Raw genomic sequence first — 24131 nt, 5'->3', positions numbered from 1 at the left:
TTGGTGGAAGCACACCTTAACCTGTCACATGCAGTAGTTTAAAACAATTTATCATCAACTGATGATTGATCAGATATTAACCAACTGAAAAGGAGAAGATCCAGTGACTTATATCAAAGTGGTTTCCTAAAGTAGATAAGGTATAAAAGAAGCTACATTTGGTTGGTGGAAGCACACCTTAAGCTGTCACATGCAGTAGTTCAAAACAATTTATCATCAATTCATGATTGATCAGATATTAACCAACTGAAAAAGGATGGTGATAGTATCCTGCATTAGTCACCGAGTTCTAAACCGTTCATCATAGTTGCAACAGTCTTCTCAAACCTTTAAAATAATGATATCTGCTAACAGTAAAGATATTCAAATTTTAATTTTGCATGAATTAATTATGTGCCCTATCAGAACTAATATTTTACTACTTCATGCATCTCAATTTCTTTTGTTATTTCAATGAAAATAAACAAAATGCAATTCAATAAAAAATATGAATTTCTCATCGATTTTATGTTTAATAATGAACTTTCTTTTAACCTTTGCTGACATCTTTTCAATTAATACTTTAAAACAAAAAACCCTTTAATTTTGATGTTCTAGATCTGTGAGCTATCCAAATGATATGCACATGTGGTAGCATGGCCAAGCGGTCTAAGGCGCTGGATTAAGGCTCCAGTCTCTTCGGAGGCGTGGGTTCAAATCCCACTGCTGCCATATTTATTATACAAAGAGTAGGCCAGTTATTGATGTCAAACTGATTCTTTTTTTCCATTAGATAGGATATTACCCAGCTGAAATTTGTTGGTGAAAGATTCCTCTAGCTACTCAACAGTTCATCATTGTTACAAGAGACTTCCCAAATGTTTTAAAAATGTTATCTGCTAACAGTCAAGATGAGCCAAAATTAAGTTGGCATGAAGTAATTAGAAGTAATATCATAACTAATATTTAATTACTGAGTTGTCTTATCATACAATTAGAGATGGAAATGTTGGCAACGTGACTCATTGGTATAAATTGATGGATTTATATTCCGATTTCTCTAACTTTTCTATCACTCTAAATTTTAATCTCACAGCTGTCTATTTTAGGCATTTGAATAATACTTCAAAGTTGTTTGGATACATCAGTTGCGCTAAATGAAGGAAATTTGAAGTCAAATATAATCATTACTTGTTAAATGTACCTGGCTTCTTTTGCATTTTATCTCAGCTTTTCCTGACTTTGGGTAAAGTTTTGAATGACATTCCAGATATGAGAGCTAAAATATTTTAAAGTGTACAGCAGGTTGTAGGATGACAGAGCTATTCAAGCTGCTGGAATCAAATCCCACTGCTGCCATATTTATTCTCCAAGGAGAAGATCCAGTGATATATATCAAAGTGGTTTCCTAAAGTAGATAAGGTATAAAAGAAGCTAAATTTGGTTGGTGGAAGCACACCTTAACCTGTCACATGCAGTAGTTTAAAACAATTTATCATCAACTGATGATTGATCAGATATTAACCAACTGAAAAGGAGAAGATCCAGTGACTTATATCAAAGTGGTTTCCTAAAGTAGATAAGGTATGAAAGAAGCTACATTTGGTTGGTGGAAGCACACCTTAAGCTGTCACATGCAGTAGTTCAAAACAATTTATCATCAATTCATGATTGATCAGATATTAACCAACTGAAAAAGGATGGTGATAGTATCCTGCATTAGTCACCGAGTTCTAAACCGTTCATCATAGTTGCAACAGTCTTCTCAAACCTTTAAAATAATGATATCTGCTAACAGTAAAGATATTCAAATTTTAATTTTGCATGAATTAATTATGTGCCCTATCAGAACTAATATTTTACTACTTCATGCATCTCAATTTCTTTTGTTATTTCAATGAAAATAAACAAAATGCAATTCAAAAAAAATATGAATTTCTCATCGATTTTATGTTTAATAATGAACTTTCTTTTAACCTTTGCTGACATCTTTTCAATTAATACTTTAAAACAAAAAAACCTTTAATTTTGATGTTCTAGATCTGTGAGCTATCCTAATGATAAGCACATGTGGTAGCATGGCCGAGGGGTGTAAGGCGCTGGATTAAGGCTCCAGTCTCTTTGGAGGCGTGGGTTCAAATCCCTCTGCTGCCATATTTATTATACAAAGAGTAGGCCAGTTATTGATGTCAAACTGATTCTTTTTTTCCATTAGAAAGGATATTACCCAGCTGAAATTTGTTGGTGGAAGATTCCTCTAGCTACTCAACAGTTCATCATTGTTACAAGAGACTTCCCAAATGTTTTAAAAATGTTATCTGCTAACAGTCAAGATGAGCCAAAATTAAGTTGGCATGAAGTAACTAGAAGTAATATCATCACTAATATTTAATTACTGAGTTGTCTTATCATACAATTAGAGATGGAAATGTTGGCAACGTGACTCATTGGTATAAATTGATGGATTTATATTCCGATTTCTCTAACTTTTCTATCACTCTGGATTTTAATCTCACAGCTGTCTATTTTAGGCATTTGAATAATACTTCAAAGTTGTTTGGATACATCAGTTGCGCTAAATGAAGGAAATTTGAAGTCAAATATAATCATTACTTGTTAAATGTACCTGGCTTCTTTTGCATTTTATCTCAGCTTTTCCTGACTTTGGGTAAAGTTTTGAATGACATTCCAGATATGAGAGCTAAAATATTTTAAAGTGTACAGCAGGTTGTAGGATGACAGAGCTATTCAAGCTGTTGGAATCAAATCCCACTGCTGCCATATTTATTCTCCAAGGAGAAGATCCAGTGATATATATCAAAGTGGTTTCCTAAAGTAGATAAGGTATAAAAGAAGCTAAATTTGGTTGGTGGAAGCACACCTTAACCTGTCACATGCAGTAGTTTAAAACAATTTATCATCAACTGATGATTGATCAGATATTAACCAACTGAAAAGGAGAAGATCCAGTGACTTATATCAAAGTGGTTTCCTAAAGTAGATAAGGTATAAAAGAAGCTACATTTGGTTGGTGGAAGCACACCTTAAGCTGTCACATGCAGTAGTTCAAAACAATTTATCATCAATTCATGATTGATCAGATATTAACCAACTGAAAAAGGATGGTGATAGTATCCTGCATTAGTCACCGAGTTCTAAACCGTTCATCATAGTTGCAACAGTCTTCTCAAACCTTTAAAATAATGATATCTGCTAACAGTAAAGATATTCAAATTTTAATTTTGCATGAATTAATTATGTGCCCTATCAGAACTAATATTTTACTACTTCATGCATCTCAATTTCTTTTGTTATTTCAATGAAAATAAACAAAATGCAATTCAATAAAAAATATGAATTTCTCATCGATTTTATGTATAATAATGAACTTTCATTTAACCTTTGCTGACATCTTTTCAATTACTACTTTAAAACAAAAAACCCTTTAATTGTGATGTTCTAGATCTGTGAGCTATCCTAATGATAAGCACATGTGGTAGCATGGCCGAGCGGTCTAAGGCGCTGGATTAAGGCTCCAGTCTCTTCGGAGGCGTGGGTTCAAATCCCTCTGCTGCCATATTTATTATTCAAAAAGTAGGCCAGTTATTGATGTCAAACTGATTCTTTTTTTCCATTAGAAAGGATATTACCCAGCTGAAATTTGTTGGTGGAAGATTCCTCTAGCTACTCAACAGTTCATCATTGTTACAAGAGACTTCCCAAATGTTTTAAAAATGTTATCTGCTAACAGTCAAGATGAGCCAAAATTAAGTTGGCATGAAGTAATTAGAAGTAATATCATAACTAATATTTAATTACTGAGTGGTCTTATCATACAATTAGAGATGGAAATGTTGGCAACGTGACTCATTGGTATAAATTGATGGATTTATATTCCGATTTCTCTAACTTTCCTATCACTTTGGATTTTAATCTCACAGCTGTCTATTTTAGGCATTTGAATAATACTTCAAAGTTGTTTGGATACATCAGTTGCGCTAAATGAAGGAAATTTGAAGTCAAATATAATCATTACTTGTTAAATGTACCTGGCTTCTTTTGCATTTTATCTCAGCTTTTCCTGACTTTGCGTAAATTTTTGAATGACATTCCAGATATGAGAGCTAAAATATTTTAAAGTGTACAGCAGGTTGTAGGATGACAGAGCTATTCAAGCCACTGGAATCAAATCCCACTGCTGCCATATTTATTCTCCAAGGAGAAGATCCAGTGATATATACCAAAATGGTTTCCTAAAGTAGATAAGGTATAAAAGAAGCTAAATTTGGTTGGTGGAAGCACACCTTAAGCTGTCACATGCAGTAGTTTAAAACAATTTATCATCAACTGATGATTGATCAGATATTAACCAACTGAAAAGGAGAAGATCCAGTGACTTATATCAAAGTGGTTTCCTAAAGTAGATAAGGTATGAAAGAAGCTACATTTGGTTGGTGGAAGCACACCTTAAGCTGTCACATGCAGTAGTTCAAAACAATTTATCATCAATTCATGATTGATCAGATATTAACCAACTGAAAAAGGATGGTGATAGTGTCCTGCATTAGTCACCGAGTACTAAACAGTTCATCATAGTTGCAACAGTCTTCTCAAACCTTTAAAATAATTGTATCTGCTAACAGTAAAGATATTCAAATTTTACTTTTGCATGAACTAATTATGTGCCCTATCAGAACTAATATTTTACTACTTCATGCATCTCAATTTCTTTTGTTATTTCAATGAAAATAAACAAAATGCAATTCAATAAAAAATATGAATTTCTCATCGATTTTATGTTTAATAATGAACTTTCATTTAACCTTTGCTGACATCTTTTCAATTACTACTTTAAAACAAAAAACCCTTTAATTGTGATGTTCTAGATCTGTGAGCTATCCTAATGATAAGCACATGTGGTAGCATGGCCGAGCGGTCTAAGGCGCTGGATTAAGGCTCCAGTGTCTTCGGAGGCGTGGGTTCAAATCCCTCTGTTGCTATATTTATTATACAAAAAGTAGGCCAGTTATTGATGTCAAACTGATTCTTTTTTTCCATTAGAAAGGATATTACCCAGCTGAAATTTGTTGGTGGAAGATTCCTCTAGCTACTCAACAGTTCATCATTGTTACAAGAGACTTCCCAAATGTTTTAAAAATGTTATCTGCTAACAGTCAAGATGAGCCAAAATTAAGTTGGCATGAAGTAATTAGAAGTAATATCATAACTAATATTTAATTACTGAGTTGTCTTATCATACAATTAGAGATGGAAATGTTGGCAACGTGACTCATTGGTATAAATTGATGGATTTATATTCCGATTTCTCTAACTTTCCTATCACTCTGGATTTTAATCTCACAGCTGTCTGTTTTAGGCATTTGAATAATACTTCAAATTTGTTTGGATACATCAGTTGCGCTAAATGAAGGAAATTTTAAGTCAAATATAATCATTACTTGTTAAATGTACCTGGCTTCTTTTGCATTTTATCTCAGCTTTTCCTGACTTTGGGTAAAGTTTTGAATGACATTCCAGATATGAGAGCTAAAATATTTTAAAGTGTACAGCAGGTTGTAGGATGACAGAGCTATTCAAGCCACTGGAATCAAATCCCACTGCTGCCATATTTATTCTCCAAGGAGAAGATCCAGTGATATATACCAAAGTGGTTTCCTAAAGTAGATAAGGTATAAAAGAAGCTAAATTTGGTTGGTGGAAGCACACCTTAACCTGTCACATGCAGTAGTTTAAAACAATTTATCATCAACTGATGATTGATCAGATATTAACCAACTGAAAAGGAGAAGATCCAGTGACTTATATCAAAGTGGTTTCCTAAAGTAGATAAGGTATGAAAGAAGCTACATTTGGTTGGTGGAAGCACACCTTAAGCTGTCACATGCAGTAGTTCAAAACAATTTATCATCAATTCATGATTGATCAGATATTAACCAACTGAAAAAGGATGGTGATAGTATCCTGCATTAGTCACCGAGTTCTAAACCGTTCATCATAGTTGCAACAGTCTTCTCAAACCTTTAAAATAATGATATCTGCTAACAGTAAAGATATTCAAATTTTAATTTTGCATGAATTAATTATGTGCCCTATCAGAACTAATATTTTACTACTTCATGCATCTCAATTTCTTTTGTTATTTCAATGACAATAAACAAAATGCAATTCAAAAAAAATATGAATTTCTCATCGATTTTATGTTTAATAATGAACTTTCTTTAACCTTTGCTGACATCTTTTCAATTAATACTTTAAAACAAAAAAACCTTTAATTTTGATGTTCTAGATCTGTGAGCTATCCTAATGATAAGCACATGTGGTAGCATGGCCGAGGGGTGTAAGGCGCTGGATTAAGGCTCCAGTCTCTTCGGAGGCGTGGGTTCAAATCCCTCTGCTGCCATATTTATTATACAAAGAGTAGGCCTGTTATTGATGTCAAACTGATTCTTTTTTTCCATTAGAAAGGATATTACCCAGCTGAAATTTGTTGGTGGAAGATTCCTCTAGCTACTCAACAGTTCATCATTGTTACAAGAGACTTCCCAAATGTTTTAAAAATGTTATCTGCTAACAGTCAAGAAGAGCCAAAATTAAGTTGGCATGAAGTAACTAGAAGTAATATCATCACTAATATTTAATTACTGAGTTGTCTTATCATACAATTAGAGATGGAAATGTTGGCAACGTGACTCATTGGTATAAATTGATGGATTTATATTCCGATTTCTCTAACTTTTCTATCACTCTGGATTTTAATCTCACAGCTGTCTATTTTAGGCATTTGAATAATACTTCAAAGTTGTTTGGATACATCAGTTGCGCTAAATGAAGGAAATTTGAAGTCAAATATAATCATTACTTGTTAAATGTACCTGGCTTCTTTTGCATTTTATCTCAGCTTTTCCTGACTTTGGGTAAAGTTTTGAATGACATTCCAGATATGAGAGCTAAAATATTTTAAAGTGTACAGCAGGTTGTCGGATGACAGAGCTATTCAAGCCACAGGAATCAAATCCCACTGCTGCCATATTTATTCTCCAAGGAGAAGATCCAGTGATATATATCAAAGTGGTTTCCTAAAGTAGATAAGGTATAAAAGAAGCTAAATTTGGTTGGTGGAAGCACACCTTAACCTGTCACATGCAGTAGTTTAAAACAATTTATCATCAACTGATGATTGATCAGATATTAACCAACTGAAAAGGAGAAGATCCAGTGACTTATATCAAAGTGGTTTCCTAAAGTAGATAAGGTATGAAAGAAGCTACATTTGGTTGGTGGAAGCACACCTTAAGCTGTCACATGCAGTAGTTCAAAACAATTTATCATCAATTCATGATTGATCAGATATTAACCAACTGAAAAAGGATGGTGATAGTATCCTGCATTAGTCACCGAGTTCTAAACAGTTCATCATAGTTGCAACAGTCTTCTCAAACCTTTAAAATAATGATATCTGCTAACAGTAAAGATATTCAAATTTAATTTTGCATGAAGTAATTATGTGCCCTATCAGAACTAATATTTTACTACTTCATGCATCTCAATTTCTTTTGTTATTTCAATGAAAATAAACAAAATGCAATTCAATAAAAAATATGAATATCTCATCGATTTTATGTTTAATAATGAACTTTCTTTAAACCTTTGCTGACATCTTTTCAATTAATACTTTAAAACAAAAAACCCTTTAATTTTGATGTTCTAGATCTGTGAGCTATCCTAATGATATGCACATGTGGTAGCATGGCCGAGCGGTCTTCGTCCCTGGATTAAGGCTCCAGTCTCTTCGGAGGCGTGGGTTCAAATCCCACTGCTGCCATATTTATTATACAAAGAGTAGGCTAGTTATTGATGTCAAAGTTATTCTTTTTTTCCATTAGATACGATATTACCCAGCTGAAATTTGTTGGTGAAAGATTCCTCTAGCTACTCAACAGTTCATCATTGTTACAAGAGACTTCCCAAATGTTTTAAAAATGTTATCTGCTAACAGTCAAGATGAGCCAAAATTAAGTTGGCATGAAGTAATTAGAAGTAATATCATAACTAATATTTAATTACTGAGTTGTCTTATCATACAATTAGAGATGGAAATGTTGGCAACGTGACTCATTGGTATAAATTGATGGATTTATATTCCGATTTCTCTAACTTTTCTATCACTCTAAATTTTAATCTCACAGCTGTCTATTTTAGGCATTTGAATAATACTTCAAAGTTGTTTGGATACATCAGTTGCGCTAAATGAAGGAAATTTGAAGTCAAATATAATCATTACTTGTTAAATGTACCTGGCTTCTTTTGCATTTTATCTCAGCTTTTCCTGACTTTGGGTAAAGTTTTGAATGACATTCCAGATATGAGAGCTAAAATATTTTAAAGTGTACAGCAGGTTGTAGGATGACAGAGCTATTCAAGCTGCTGGAATCAAATCCCACTGCTGCCATATTTATTCTCCAAGGAGAAGATCCAGTGATATATATCAAAGTGGTTTCCTAAAGTAGATAAGGTATAAAAGAAGCTAAATTTGGTTGGTGGAAGCACACCTTAACCTGTCACATGCAGTAGTTTAAAACAATTTATCATCAACTGATGATTGATCAGATATTAACCAACTGAAAAGGAGAAGATCCAGTGACTTATATCAAAGTGGTTTCCTAAAGTAGATAAGGTATGAAAGAAGCTACATTTGGTTGGTGGAAGCACACCTTAAGCTGTCACATGCAGTAGTTCAAAACAATTTATCATCAATTCATGATTGATCAGATATTAACCAACTGAAAAAGGATGGTGATAGTATCCTGCATTAGTCACCGAGTTCTAAACCGTTCATCATAGTTGCAACAGTCTTCTCAAACCTTTAAAATAATGATATCTGCTAACAGTAAAGATATTCAAATTTTAATTTTGCATGAATTAATTATGTGCCCTATCAGAACTAATATTTTACTACTTCATGCATCTCAATTTCTTTTGTTATTTCAATGAAAATAAACAAAATGCAATTCAAAAAAAATATGAATTTCTCATCGATTTTATGTTTAATAATGAACTTTCTTTTAACCTTTGCTGACATCTTTTCAATTAATACTTTAAAACAAAAAAACCTTTAATTTTGATGTTCTAGATCTGTGAGCTATCCTAATGATAAGCACATGTGGTAGCATGGCCGAGGGGTGTAAGGCGCTGGATTAAGGCTCCAGTCTCTTCGGAGGCGTGGGTTCAAATCCCTCTGCTGCCATATTTATTATACAAAGAGTAGGCCTGTTATTGATGTCAAACTGATTCTTTTTTTCCATTAGAAAGGATATTACCCAGCTGAAATTTGTTGGTGGAAGATTCCTCTAGCTACTCAACAGTTCATCATTGTTACAAGAGACTTCCCAAATGTTTTAAAAATGTTATCTGCTAACAGTCAAGAAGAGCCAAAATTAAGTTGGCATGAAGTAACTAGAAGTAATATCATCACTAATATTTAATTACTGAGTTGTCTTATCATACAATTAGAGATGGAAATGTTGGCAACGTGACTCATTGGTATAAATTGATGGATTTATATTCCGATTTCTCTAACTTTTCTATCACTCTGGATTTTAATCTCACAGCTGTCTATTTTAGGCATTTGAATAATACTTCAAAGTTGTTTGGATACATCAGTTGCGCTAAATGAAGGAAATTTGAAGTCAAATATAATCATTACTTGTTAAATGTACCTGGCTTCTTTTGCATTTTATCTCAGCTTTTCCTGACTTTGGGTAAAGTTTTGAATGACATTCCAGATATGAGAGCTAAAATATTTTAAAGTGTACAGCAGGTTGTAGGATGACAGAGCTATTCAAGCTGTTGGAATCAAATCCCACTGCTGCCATATTTATTCTCCAAGGAGAAGATCCAGTGATATATATCAAAGTGGTTTCCTAAAGTAGATAAGGTATAAAAGAAGCTAAATTTGGTTGGTGGAAGCACACCTTAACCTGTCACATGCAGTAGTTTAAAACAATTTATCATCAACTGATGATTGATCAGATATTAACCAACTGAAAAGGAGAAGATCCAGTGACTTATATCAAAGTGGTTTCCTAAAGTAGATAAGGTATAAAAGAAGCTACATTTGGTTGGTGGAAGCACACCTTAAGCTGTCACATGCAGTAGTTCAAAACAATTTATCATCAATTCATGATTGATCAGATATTAACCAACTGAAAAAGGATGGTGATAGTATCCTGCATTAGTCACCGAGTTCTAAACCGTTCATCATAGTTGCAACAGTCTTCTCAAACCTTTAAAATAATGATATCTGCTAACAGTAAAGATATTCAAATTTTAATTTTGCATGAATTAATTATGTGCCCTATCAGAACTAATATTTTACTACTTCATGCATCTCAATTTCTTTTGTTATTTCAATGAAAATAAACAAAATGCAATTCAATAAAAAATATGAATTTCTCATCGATTTTATGTTTAATAATGAACTTTCTTTTAACCTTTGCTGACATCTTTTCAATTAATACTTTAAAACAAAAAACCCTTTAATTTTGATGTTCTAGATCTGTGAGCTATCCAAATGATATGCACATGTGGTAGCATGGCCAAGCGGTCTAAGGCGCTGGATTAAGGCTCCAGTCTCTTCGGAGGCGTGGGTTCAAATCCCACTGCTGCCATATTTATTATACAAAGAGTAGGCCAGTTATTGATGTCAAACTGATTCTTTTTTTCCATTAGATAGGATATTACCCAGCTGAAATTTGTTGGTGAAAGATTCCTCTAGCTACTCAACAGTTCATCATTGTTACAAGAGACTTCCCAAATGTTTTAAAAATGTTATCTGCTAACAGTCAAGATGAGCCAAAATTAAGTTGGCATGAAGTAATTAGAAGTAATATCATAACTAATATTTAATTACTGAGTTGTCTTATCATACAATTAGAGATGGAAATGTTGGCAACGTGACTCATTGGTATAAATTGATGGATTTATATTCCGATTTCTCTAACTTTTCTATCACTCTAAATTTTAATCTCACAGCTGTCTATTTTAGGCATTTGAATAATACTTCAAAGTTGTTTGGATACATCAGTTGCGCTAAATGAAGGAAATTTGAAGTCAAATATAATCATTACTTGTTAAATGTACCTGGCTTCTTTTGCATTTTATCTCAGCTTTTCCTGACTTTGGGTAAAGTTTTGAATGACATTCCAGATATGAGAGCTAAAATATTTTAAAGTGTACAGCAGGTTGTAGGATGACAGAGCTATTCAAGCTGTTGGAATCAAATCCCACTGCTGCCATATTTATTCTCCAAGGAGAAGATCCAGTGATATATATCAAAGTGGTTTCCTAAAGTAGATAAGGTATAAAAGAAGCTAAATTTGGTTGGTGGAAGCACACCTTAACCTGTCACATGCAGTAGTTTAAAACAATTTATCATCAACTGATGATTGATCAGATATTAACCAACTGAAAAGGAGAAGATCCAGTGACTTATATCAAAGTGGTTTCCTAAAGTAGATAAGGTATAAAAGAAGCTACATTTGGTTGGTGGAAGCACACCTTAAGCTGTCACATGCAGTAGTTCAAAACAATTTATCATCAATTCATGATTGATCAGATATTAACCAACTGAAAAAGGATGGTGATAGTATCCTGCATTAGTCACCGAGTTCTAAACCGTTCATCATAGTTGCAACAGTCTTCTCAAACCTTTAAAATAATGATATCTGCTAACAGTAAAGATATTCAAATTTTAATTTTGCATGAATTAATTATGTGCCCTATCAGAACTAATATTTTACTACTTCATGCATCTCAATTTCTTTTGTTATTTCAATGAAAATAAACAAAATGCAATTCAATAAAAAATATGAATTTCTCATCGATTTTATGTATAATAATGAACTTTCATTTAACCTTTGCTGACATCTTTTCAATTACTACTTTAAAACAAAAAACCCTTTAATTGTGATGTTCTAGATCTGTGAGCTATCCTAATGATAAGCACATGTGGTAGCATGGCCGAGCGGTCTAAGGCGCTGGATTAAGGCTCCAGTCTCTTCGGAGGCGTGGGTTCAAATCCCTCTGCTGCCATATTTATTATTCAAAAAGTAGGCCAGTTATTGATGTCAAACTGATTCTTTTTTTCCATTAGAAAGGATATTACCCAGCTGAAATTTGTTGGTGGAAGATTCCTCTAGCTACTCAACAGTTCATCATTGTTACAAGAGACTTCCCAAATGTTTTAAAAATGTTATCTGCTAACAGTCAAGATGAGCCAAAATTAAGTTGGCATGAAGTAATTAGAAGTAATATCATAACTAATATTTAATTACTGAGTGGTCTTATCATACAATTAGAGATGGAAATGTTGGCAACGTGACTCATTGGTATAAATTGATGGATTTATATTCCGATTTCTCTAACTTTCCTATCACTTTGGATTTTAATCTCACAGCTGTCTATTTTAGGCATTTGAATAATACTTCAAAGTTGTTTGGATACATCAGTTGCGCTAAATGAAGGAAATTTGAAGTCAAATATAATCATTACTTGTTAAATGTACCTGGCTTCTTTTGCATTTTATCTCAGCTTTTCCTGACTTTGCGTAAATTTTTGAATGACATTCCAGATATGAGAGCTAAAATATTTTAAAGTGTACAGCAGGTTGTAGGATGACAGAGCTATTCAAGCCACTGGAATCAAATCCCACTGCTGCCATATTTATTCTCCAAGGAGAAGATCCAGTGATATATACCAAAATGGTTTCCTAAAGTAGATAAGGTATAAAAGAAGCTAAATTTGGTTGGTGGAAGCACACCTTAAGCTGTCACATGCAGTAGTTTAAAACAATTTATCATCAACTGATGATTGATCAGATATTAACCAACTGAAAAGGAGAAGATCCAGTGACTTATATCAAAGTGGTTTCCTAAAGTATATAAGGTATAAAAGAAGCTACATTTGGTTGGTGGAAGCACACCTTAAGCTGTCACATGCAGTAGTTCAAAACAATTTATCATCAATTCATGATTGATCAGATATTAACCAACTGAAAAAGGATGGTGATAGTATCCTGCATTAGTCACCGAGTTCTAAACCGTTCATCATAGTTGCAACAGTCTTCTCAAACCTTTAAAATAATGATATCTGCTAACAGTAAAGATATTCAAATTTTAATTTTGCATGAAGTAATTATGTGCCCTATCAGAACTAATATTTTACTACTTCATGCATCTCAATTTCTTTTGTTATTTCAATGAAAATAAACAAAATGCAATTCAATAAAAAATATGAATTTCTCATCGATTTTATGTTTAATAATGAACTTTCTTTTAACCTTTGCTGACATCTTTTCAATTAATACTTTAAAACAAAAAACTCTTTAATTTTGATGTTCTAGATCTGTGAGCTATCCTAATGATATGCACATGTGGTAGCATGGCCGAGCGGTCTTAGGCGCTGGATTAAGGCTCCAGTCTCTTCGGAGGCATGGGTTCAAATCCCACTGCTGCCATATTTATTATACAAAGAGTAGGCCATTTATTGATGTCAAAATGATTCTTTTTTTCCATTAGATAGGATATTACCCAGCTGAAATTTGTTGGTGAAAGATTCCTCTAGCTACTCAACAGTTCATCATTGTTACAAGAGACTTCCCAAATGTTTTAAAAATGTTATCTGCTAACAGTCAAGATGAGCCAAAATTAAGTTGGCATGAAGTAATTAGAAGTAATATCATAACTAATATTTAATTACTGAGTGGTCTTATCATACAATTAGAGATGGAAATGTTGGCAACGTGACTCATTGGTATAAATTGATGGATTTATATTCCGATTTCTCTAACTTTCCTATCACTTTGGATTTTAATCTCACAGCTGTCTATTTTAGGCATTTGAATAATACTTCAAAGTTGTTTGGATACATCAGTTGCGCTAAATGAAGGAAATTTGAAGTCAAATATAATCATTACTTGTTAAATGTACCTGGCTTCTTTTGCATTTTATCTCAGCTTTTCCTGACTTTGGGTAAAGTTTTGAATGACATTCCAGATATGAGAGCTAAAATATTTTAAAGTGTACAGCAGGTTGTAGGATGACAGAGCTATTCAAGCCACTGGAATCAAATCCCACTGCTGCCATATTTATTCTCCAAGGAGAAGATCCATTGATATATACCAAAGTGGTTTCCTAAAGTAGATAAGGTATAAAAGAAGCTAAATTTGGTTGGTGGAAGCACACCTTAAGCTGTCACATGCAGTAGTTTAAAACAATTTATCATCAACTGATGATTGATCAGATATTAACCAACTGAAAAGGAGAAGATCCAGTGACTTATATCAAAGTGGTTTCCTAAAGTAGATAAGGTATAAAAGAAGCTACATTTGGTTGGTGGAAGCACACCTTAAGCTGTCACATGCAGTAGTTCAAAACAATTTATCATCAATTCATGATTGATCAGATATTAACCAACTGAAAAAGGATGGTGATAGTATCCTGCATTAGTCACCGAGTTCTAAACAGTTCATCATAGTTGCAACAGTCTTCTCAAACCTTTAAAATAATGATATCTGCTAACAGTAAAGATATTCAAATTTAATTTTGCATGAAGTAATTATGTGCCCTATCAGAACTAATATTTTACTACTTCATGCATCTCAATTTCTTTTGTTATTTCAATGAAAATAAACAAAATGCAATTCAATAAAAAATATGAATATCTCATCGATTTTATGTTTAATAATGAACTTTCTTTAAACCTTTGCTGACATCTTTTCAATTAATACTTTAAAACAAAAAACCCTTTAATTTTGATGTTCTAGATCTGTGAGCTATCCTAATGATATGCACATGTGGTAGCATGGCCGAGCGGTCTTCGTCCCTGGATTAAGGCTCCAGTCTCTTCGGAGGCGTGGGTTCAAATCCCACTGCTGCCATATTTATTATACAAAGAGTAGGCTAGTTATTGATGTCAAAGTTATTCTTTTTTTCCATTAGATACGATATTACCCAGCTGAAATTTGTTGGTGAAAGATTCCTCTAGCTACTCAACAGTTCATCATTGTTACAAGAGACTTCCCAAATGTTTTAAAAATGTTATCTGCTAACAGTCAAGATGAGCCAAAATTAAGTTGGCATGAAGTAATTAGAAGTAATATCATAACTAATATTTAATTACTGAGTTGTCTTATCATACAATTAGAGATGGAAATGTTGGCAACGTGACTCATTGGTATAAATTGATGGATTTATATTCCGATTTCTCTAACTTTTCTATCACTCTAAATTTTAATCTCACAGCTGTCTATTTTAGGCATTTGAATAATACTTCAAAGTTGTTTGGATACATCAGTTGCGCTAAATGAAGGAAATTTGAAGTCAAATATAATCATTACTTGTTAAATGTACCTGGCTTCTTTTGCATTTTATCTCAGCTTTTCCTGACTTTGGGTAAAGTTTTGAATGACATTCCAGATATGAGAGCTAAAATATTTTAAAGTGTACAGCAGGTTGTAGGATGACAGAGCTATTCAAGCTGCTGGAATCAAATCCCACTGCTGCCATATTTATTCTCCAAGGAGAAGATCCAGTGATATATATCAAAGTGGTTTCCTAAAGTAGATAAGGTATAAAAGAAGCTAAATTTGGTTGGTGGAAGCACACCTTAACCTGTCACATGCAGTAGTTTAAAACAATTTATCATCAACTGATGATTGATCAGATATTAACCAACTGAAAAGGAGAAGATCCAGTGACTTATATCAAAGTGGTTTCCTAAAGTATATAAGCTATGAAAGAAGCTACATTTGGTTGGTGGAAGCACACCTTAAGCTGTCACATGCAGTAGTTCAAAACAATTTATCATCAATTCATGATTGATCAGATATTAACCAACTGAAAAAGGATGGTGATAGTATCCTGCATTAGTCACCGAGTTCTAAACCGTTCATCATAGTTGCAACAGTCTTCTCAAACCTTTAAAATAATGATATCTGCTAACAGTAAAGATATTCAAATTTTAATTTTGCATGAATTAATTATGTGCCCTATCAGAACTAATATTTTACTACTTCATGCATCTCAATTTCTTTTGTTATTTCAATGAAAATAAACAAAATGCAATTCAAAAAAAATATGAATTTCTCATCGATTTTATGTTTAATAATGAACTTTCTTTTAACCTTTGCTGACATCTTTTCAATTAATACTTTAAAACAAAAAAACCTTTAATTTTGATGTTCTAGATCTGTGAGCTATCCTAATGATAAGCACATGTGGTAGCATGGCCGAGGGGTGTAAGGCGCTGGATTAAGGCTCCAGTCTCTTCGGAGGCGTGGGTTCAAATCCCTCTGCTGCCATATTTATTATACAAAGAGTAGGCCTGTTATTGATGTCAAACTGATTCTTTTTTTCCATTAGAAAGGATATTACCCAGCTGAAATTTGTTGGTGGAAGATTCCTCTAGCTACTCAACAGTTCATCATTGTTACAAGAGACTTCCCAAATGTTTTAAAAATGTTATCTGCTAACAGTCAAGAAGAGCCAAAATTAAGTTGGCATGAAGTAACTAGAAGTAATATCATCACTAATATTTAATTACTGAGTTGTCTTATCATACAATTAGAGATGGAAATGTTGGCAACGTGACTCATTGGTATAAATTGATGGATTTATATTCCGATTTCTCTAACTTTTCTATCACTCTGGATTTTAATCTCACAGCTGTCTATTTTAGGCATTTGAATAATACTTCAAAGTTGTTTGGATACATCAGTTGCGCTAAATGAAGGAAATTTGAAGTCAAATATAATCATTACTTGTTAAATGTACCTGGCTTCTTTTGCATTTTATCTCAGCTTTTCCTGACTTTGGGTAAAGTTTTGAATGACATTCCAGATATGAGAGCTAAAATATTTTAAAGTGTACAGCAGGTTGTAGGATGACAGAGCTATTCAAGCTGTTGGAATCAAATCCCACTGCTGCCATATTTATTCTCCAAGGAGAAGATCCAGTGATATATATCAAAGTGGTTTCCTAAAGTAGATAAGGTATAAAAGAAGCTAAATTTGGTTGGTGGAAGCACACCTTAACCTGTCACATGCAGTAGTTTAAAACAATTTATCATCAACTGATGATTGATCAGATATTAACCAACTGAAAAGGAGAAGATCCAGTGACTTATATCAAAGTGGTTTCCTAAAGTAGATAAGGTATAAAAGAAGCTACATTTGGTTGGTGGAAGCACACCTTAAGCTGTCACATGCAGTAGTTCAAAACAATTTATCATCAATTCATGATTGATCAGATATTAACCAACTGAAAAAGGATGGTGATAGTATCCTGCATTAGTCACCGAGTTCTAAACCGTTCATCATAGTTGCAACAGTCTTCTCAAACCTTTAAAATAATGATATCTGCTAACAGTAAAGATATTCAAATTTTAATTTTGCATGAATTAATTATGTGCCCTATCAGAACTAATATTTTACTACTTCATGCATCTCAATTTCTTTTGTTATTTCAATGAAAATAAACAAAATGCAATTCAATAAAAAATATGAATTTCTCATCGATTTTATGTTTAATAATGAACTTTCTTTTAACCTTTGCTGACATCTTTTCAATTAATACTTTAAAACAAAAAACCCTTTAATTTTGATGTTCTAGATCTGTGAGCTATCCAAATGATATGCACATGTGGTAGCATGGCCAAGCGGTCTAAGGCGCTGGATTAAGGCTCCAGTCTCTTCGGAGGCGTGGGTTCAAATCCCACTGCTGCCATATTTATTATACAAAGAGTAGGCCAGTTATTGATGTCAAACTGATTCTTTTTTTCCATTAGATAGGATATTACCCAGCTGAAATTTGTTGGTGAAAGATTCCTCTAGCTACTCAACAGTTCATCATTGTTACAAGAGACTTCCCAAATGTTTTAAAAATGTTATCTGCTAACAGTCAAGATGAGCCAAAATTAAGTTGGCATGAAGTAATTAGAAGTAATATCATAACTAATATTTAATTACTGAGTGGTCTTATCATACAATTAGAGATGGAAATGTTGGCAACGTGACTCATTGGTATAAATTGATGGATTTATATTCCGATTTCTCTAACTTTCCTATCACTTTGGATTTTAATCTCACAGCTGTCTATTTTAGGCATTTGAATAATACTTCAAAGTTGTTTGGATACATCAGTTGCGCTAAATGAAGGAAATTTGAAGTCAAATATAATCATTACTTGTTAAATGTACCTGGCTTCTTTTGCATTTTATCTCAGCTTTTCCTGACTTTGCGTAAATTTTTGAATGACATTCCAGATATGAGAGCTAAAATATTTTAAAGTGTACAGCAGGTTGTAGGATGACAGAGCTATTCAAGCCACTGGAATCAAATCCCACTGCTGCCATATTTATTCTCCAAGGAGAAGATCCAGTGATATATACCAAAATGGTTTCCTAAAGTAGATAAGGTATAAAAGAAGCTAAATTTGGTTGGTGGAAGCACACCTTAAGCTGTCACATGCAGTAGTTTAAAACAATTTATCATCAACTGATGATTGATCAGATATTAACCAACTGAAAAGGAGAAGATCCAGTGACTTATATCAAAGTGGTTTCCTAAAGTATATAAGGTATAAAAGAAGCTACATTTGGTTGGTGGAAGCACACCTTAAGCTGTCACATGCAGTAGTTCAAAACAATTTATCATCAATTCATGATTGATCAGATATTAACCAACTGAAAAAGGATGGTGATAGTATCCTGCATTAGTCACCGAGTTCTAAACCGTTCATCATAGTTGCAACAGTCTTCTCAAACCTTTAAAATAATGATATCTGCTAACAGTAAAGATATTCAAATTTTAATTTTGCATGAAGTAATTATGTGCCCTATCAGAACTAATATTTTACTACTTCATGCATCTCAATTTCTTTTGTTATTTCAATGAAAATAAACAAAATGCAATTCAATAAAAAATATGAATTTCTCATCGATTTTATGTTTAATAATGAACTTTCTTTTAACCTTTGCTGACATCTTTTCAATTAATACTTTAAAACAAAAAACTCTTTAATTTTGATGTTCTAGATCTGTGAGCTATCCTAATGATATGCACATGTGGTAGCATGGCCGAGCGGTCTTAGGCGCTGGATTAAGGCTCCAGTCTCTTCGGAGGCATGGGTTCAAATCCCACTGCTGCCATATTTATTATACAAAGAGTAGGCCATTTATTGATGTCAAAATGATTCTTTTTTTCCATTAGATAGGATATTACCCAGCTGAAATTTGTTGGTGAAAGATTCCTCTAGCTACTCAACAGTTCATCATTGTTACAAGAGACATCCCAAATGTTTTAAAAATGTTATATGCTAACAGTCAAGATGAGCCAAAATTAAGTTGGCATGAAGTAATTAGAAGTAATATCATAACTAATATTTAATTACTGAGTTGTCTTATCATACAATTAGAGATGGAAATGTTGGCAACGTGACTCATTGGTATAAATTGATGGATTTATATTCCGATTTCTCTAACTTTTCTATCACTCTAAATTTTAATCTCACAGCTGTCTATTTTAGGCATTTGAATAATACTTCAAAGTTGTTTGGATACATCAGTTGCGCTAAATGAAGGAAATTTGAAGTCAAATATAATCATTACTTGTTAAATGTACCTGGCTTCTTTTGCATTTTATCTCAGCTTTTCCTGACTTTGGGTAAAGTTTTGAATGACATTCCAGATATGAGAGCTAAAATATTTTAAAGTGTACAGCAGGTTGTAGGATGACAGAGCTATTCAAGCTGCTGGAATCAAATCCCACTGCTGCCATATTTATTCTCCAAGGAGAAGATCCAGTGATATATATCAAAGTGGTTTCCTAAAGTAGATAAGGTATAAAAGAAGCTAAATTTGGTTGGTGGAAGCACACCTTAAGCTGTCACATGCAGTAGTTTAAAACAATTTATCATCAACTGATGATTGATCAGATATTAACCAACTGAAAAGGAGAAGATCCAGTGACTTATATCAAAGTGGTTTCCTAAAGTATATAAGGTATGAAAGAAGCTACATTTGGTTGGTGGAAGCACACCTTAAGCTGTCACATGCAGTAGTTCAAAACAAAATATCATCAATTCATGATTGATCAGATATTAACCAACTGAAAAAGGATGGTGATAGTATCCTGCATTAGTCACCGAGTTCTAAACAGTTCATCATAGTTGCAACAGTCTTCTCAAACCTTTAAAATAATGATATCTGCTAACAGTAAAGATATTCAAATTTTACTTTTGCATGAACTAATTATGTGCCCTATCAGAACTAATATTTTACTACTTCATGCATCTCAATTTGTTTTGGTATTTCAATGAAAATAAACAAAATGCAATTCAATAAAAAATATGAATTTCTCATCGATTTTATGTTTAATAATGAACTTTCATTTAACCTTTGCTGACATCTTTTCAATTACTACTTTAAAACAAAAAACCCTTTAATTGTGATGTTCTAGATCTGTGAGCTATCCTAATGATAAGCACATGTGGTAGCATGGCCGAGCGGTCTAAGGCGCTGGATTAAGGCTCCAGTCTCTTCGGAGGCGTGGGTTCAAATCCCTCTGCTGCCATATTTATTATACAAAAAGTAGGCCAGTTATTGATGTCAAACTGATTCTATTTTTTCCATTAGAAAGGATATTACCCAGCTGAAATTTGTTGGTGGAAGATTCCTCTAGCTACTCAACAGTTCATCATTGTTACAAGAGACTTCCCAAATGTTTTAAAAATGTTATCTGCTAACAGTCAAGATGAGCCAAAATTAAGTTGGCATGAAGTAATTAGAAGTAATATCATAACTAATATTTAATTACTGAGTGGTCTTATCATACAATTAGAGATGGAAATGTTGGCAACGTGACTCATTGGTATAAATTGATGGATTTATATTCCGATTTCTCTAACTTTCCTATCACTTTGGATTTTAATCTCACAGCTGTCTATTTTAGGCATTTGAATAATACTTCAAAGTTGTTTGGATACATCAGTTGCGCTAAATGAAGGAAATTTGAAGTCAAATATAATCATTACTTGTTAAATGTACCTGGCTTCTTTTGCATTTTATCTCAGCTTTTCCTGACTTTGGGTAAAGTTTTGAATGACATTCCAGATATGAGAGCTAAAATATTTTAAAGTGTACAGCAGGTTGTAGGATGACAGAGCTATTCAAGCCACAGGAATCAAATCCCACTGCTGCCATATTTATTCTCCAAGGAGAAGATCCAGTGATATATACCAAAGTGGTTTCCTAAAGTAGATAAGGTATAAAAGAAGCTAAATTTGGTTGGTGGAAGCACACCTTAAGCTGTCACATGCAGTAGTTTAAAACAATTTATCATCAACTGATGATTGATCAGATATTAACCAACTGAAAAGGAGAAGATCCAGTGACTTATATCAAAGTGGTTTCCTAAAGTATATAAGGTATGAAAGAAGCTACATTTGGTTGGTGGAAGCACACCTTAAGCTGTCACATGCAGTAGTTCAAAACAATTTATCATCAATTCATGATTGATCAGATATTAACCAACTGAAAAAGGATGGTGATAGTATCCTGCATTAGTCACCGAGTTCTAAACCGTTCATCATAGTTGCAACAGTCTTCTCAAACCTTTAAAATAATGATATCTGCTAACAGTAAAGATATTCAAATTTTACTTTTGCATGAAGTAATTATGTGCCCTATCAGAACTAATATTTTACTACTTCATGCATCTCAATTTCTTTTTATTATTTCAATGAAAATAAACAAAATGCAATTCAATAAAAAATATGAATTTCTCATCGATTTTATGTTTAATAATGAACTTTCTTTTAACCTTTGCTGACATCTTTTCAATTAATACTTTAAAACAAAAAACCCTTTAATTTTGATGTTCTAGATCTGTGAGCTATCCAAATGATATGCACATGTGGTAGCATGGCCAAGCAGTCTAAGGCGCTGGATTAAGGCTCCAGTCTCTTCGGAGGCGTGGGTTCAAATCCCACTGCTGCCATATTTATTATACAAAGAGTAGGCCAGTTATTGATGTCAAACTGATTCTTTTTTTCCATTAGAAAGGATATTACCCAGCTGAAATTTGTTGGTGGAAGATTCCTCTAGCTACTCAACAGTTCATCATTGTTACAAGAGACTTCCCAAATGTTTTAAAAATGTTATCTGCTAACAGTCAAGATGAGCCAAAATTAAGTTGGCATGAAGTAACTAGAAGTAATATCATCACTAATATTTAATTACTGAGTTGTCTTATCATACAATTAGAGATGGAAATGTTGGCAACGTGACTCATTGGTATAAATTGATGGATTTATATTCCGATTTCTCTAACTTTTCTATCACTCTGGATTTTAATCTCACAGCTGTCTATTTTAGGCATTTGAATAATACTTCAAAGTTGTTTGGATACATCAGTTGCGCTAAATGAAGGAAATTTGAAGTCAAATATAATCATTACTTGTTAAATGTACCTGGCTTCTTTTGCATTTTGTCTCAGCTTTTCCTGACTTTGGGTAAAGTTTTGAATGACATTCCAGATATGAGAGCTAAAATATTTTAAAGTGTACAGCAGGTTGTAGGATGACAGAGCTATTGAAGCCACTGGAATCAAATCCCACTGCTGCCATATTTATTCTCCAAGGAGAAGATCCAGTGATATATACCAAAGTGGTTTCCTAAAGTACATAAGGTATAAAAGAAGCTAAATTTGGTTGGTGGAAGCACACCTTAAGCTGTCACATGCAGTAGTTTAAAACAATTTATCATCAACTGATGATTGATCAGATATTAACCAACTGAAAAGGAGAAGATCCAGTGACTTATATCAAAGTGGTTTCCTAAAGTATATAAGGTATGAAAGAAGCTACATTTGGTTGGTGGAAGCACACCTTAAGCTGTCACATGCAGTAGTTCAAAACAATTTATCATCAATTCATGATTGATCAGATATTAACCAACTGAAAAAGGATGGTGATAGTATCCTGCATTAGTCACCGAGTTCTAAACCGTTCATCATAGTTGCAACAGTCTTCTCAAACCTTTAAAATAATGATATCTGCTAACAGTAAAGATATTCAAATTTTACTTTTGCATGAAGTAATTATGTGCCCTATCAGAACTAATATTTTACTACTTCATGCATCTCAATTTCTTTTTATTATTTCAATGAAAATAAACAAAATGCAATTCAATAAAAAATATGAATTTCTCATCGATTTTATGTTTAATAATGAACTTTCTTTTAACCTTTGCTGACATCTTTTCAATTAATACTTTAAAACAAAAAACCCTTTAATTTTGATGTTCTAGATCTGTGAGCTATCCAAATGATATGCACATGTGGTAGCATGGCCAAGCGGTCTAAGGCGCTGGATTAAGGCTCCAGTCTCTTCGGAGGCGTGGGTTAAAATCCCACTGCTGCCATATTTATTATACAAAGAGTAGGCCAGTTATTGATGTCAATGTGATTTTTTTTTTCCATTAGATAGGATATTACCCAGCTGAAATTTGTTGGTGAAAGATTCCTCTAGCTACTCAACAGTTCATCATTGTTACAAGAGACTTCCCAAATGTTTTAAAAATGTTATCTGCTAACAGTCAAGATGAGCCAAAATTAAGTTGGCATGAAGTAATTAGAAGTAATATCATAACTAATATTTAATTACTGAGTTGTCTTATCATACAATTAGAGATGGAAATGTTGGCAACGTGACTCATTGGTATAATTTGATGGATTTATATTCCGAATTCTCTAACTTTTCTATCACTCTGGATTTTAATCTCACAGCTGTCTATTTTAGGCATTTGAATAATACTTCAAAGTTGTTTGGATACATCAGTTGCGCTAAATGAAGGAAATTTGAAGTCAAATATAATCATTACTTGTTAAATGTACCTGGCTTCTTTTGCATTTTGTCTCAGCTTTTCCTGACTTTGGGTAAAGTTTTGAATGACATTCCAGATATGAGAGCTAAAATATTTTAAAGTGTACAGCAGGTTGTAGGATGACAGAGCTATTGAAGCCACTGGAATCAAATCCCACTGCTGCCATATTTATTCTCCAAGGAGAAGATCCAGTG

General features: G+C 33.1%; 14 non-coding genes across 14 annotated transcripts; all 14 read left to right on the top strand.

The window, feature by feature from the left end:
* Nucleotides 1–629: 629 nt before the first annotated feature.
* Nucleotides 630–711, top strand: TRNAL-AAG (transfer RNA leucine (anticodon AAG)). Its single transcript has one exon. It is a non-coding gene; the product is annotated as a tRNA-Leu (tRNA).
* A 1340-nt stretch (nucleotides 712–2051) lies between these two features.
* On the top strand, nucleotides 2052–2133 carry TRNAL-AAG (transfer RNA leucine (anticodon AAG)). The gene has a single exon. It is a non-coding gene; the product is annotated as a tRNA-Leu (tRNA).
* A 1341-nt stretch (nucleotides 2134–3474) lies between these two features.
* On the top strand, nucleotides 3475–3556 carry TRNAL-AAG (transfer RNA leucine (anticodon AAG)). Its single transcript has one exon. It is a non-coding gene; the product is annotated as a tRNA-Leu (tRNA).
* Nucleotides 3557–6318: 2762 nt separating this feature from the next.
* TRNAL-AAG (transfer RNA leucine (anticodon AAG)) lies at nucleotides 6319–6400 on the top strand. Its single transcript has one exon. It is a non-coding gene; the product is annotated as a tRNA-Leu (tRNA).
* Nucleotides 6401–9162: 2762 nt separating this feature from the next.
* Nucleotides 9163–9244, top strand: TRNAL-AAG (transfer RNA leucine (anticodon AAG)). Its single transcript has one exon. It is a non-coding gene; the product is annotated as a tRNA-Leu (tRNA).
* Nucleotides 9245–10585: 1341 nt separating this feature from the next.
* TRNAL-AAG (transfer RNA leucine (anticodon AAG)) lies at nucleotides 10586–10667 on the top strand. The gene has a single exon. It is a non-coding gene; the product is annotated as a tRNA-Leu (tRNA).
* Nucleotides 10668–12008: 1341 nt separating this feature from the next.
* On the top strand, nucleotides 12009–12090 carry TRNAL-AAG (transfer RNA leucine (anticodon AAG)). Its single transcript has one exon. It is a non-coding gene; the product is annotated as a tRNA-Leu (tRNA).
* Nucleotides 12091–13431: 1341 nt separating this feature from the next.
* Nucleotides 13432–13513, top strand: TRNAL-AAG (transfer RNA leucine (anticodon AAG)). The gene has a single exon. It is a non-coding gene; the product is annotated as a tRNA-Leu (tRNA).
* A 2762-nt stretch (nucleotides 13514–16275) lies between these two features.
* On the top strand, nucleotides 16276–16357 carry TRNAL-AAG (transfer RNA leucine (anticodon AAG)). Its single transcript has one exon. It is a non-coding gene; the product is annotated as a tRNA-Leu (tRNA).
* A 1341-nt stretch (nucleotides 16358–17698) lies between these two features.
* On the top strand, nucleotides 17699–17780 carry TRNAL-AAG (transfer RNA leucine (anticodon AAG)). Its single transcript has one exon. It is a non-coding gene; the product is annotated as a tRNA-Leu (tRNA).
* A 1341-nt stretch (nucleotides 17781–19121) lies between these two features.
* On the top strand, nucleotides 19122–19203 carry TRNAL-AAG (transfer RNA leucine (anticodon AAG)). Its single transcript has one exon. It is a non-coding gene; the product is annotated as a tRNA-Leu (tRNA).
* A 1341-nt stretch (nucleotides 19204–20544) lies between these two features.
* On the top strand, nucleotides 20545–20626 carry TRNAL-AAG (transfer RNA leucine (anticodon AAG)). The gene has a single exon. It is a non-coding gene; the product is annotated as a tRNA-Leu (tRNA).
* A 1343-nt stretch (nucleotides 20627–21969) lies between these two features.
* TRNAL-AAG (transfer RNA leucine (anticodon AAG)) lies at nucleotides 21970–22051 on the top strand. The gene has a single exon. It is a non-coding gene; the product is annotated as a tRNA-Leu (tRNA).
* Nucleotides 22052–23393: 1342 nt separating this feature from the next.
* On the top strand, nucleotides 23394–23475 carry TRNAL-AAG (transfer RNA leucine (anticodon AAG)). The gene has a single exon. It is a non-coding gene; the product is annotated as a tRNA-Leu (tRNA).
* Nucleotides 23476–24131: the final 656 nt, after the last annotated feature.

The sequence above is a fragment of the Taudactylus pleione genome, unplaced genomic scaffold (assembly GCF_031769625.1).
Source record: "Taudactylus pleione unplaced genomic scaffold, aTauple2 ptg000016l, whole genome shotgun sequence".
Lineage (NCBI taxonomy): Eukaryota > Metazoa > Chordata > Amphibia > Anura > Myobatrachidae > Taudactylus > Taudactylus pleione.
Note: the sequence above shows the minus strand (reverse complement) of the source record. Positions and strands in the feature narration are given on the sequence as shown.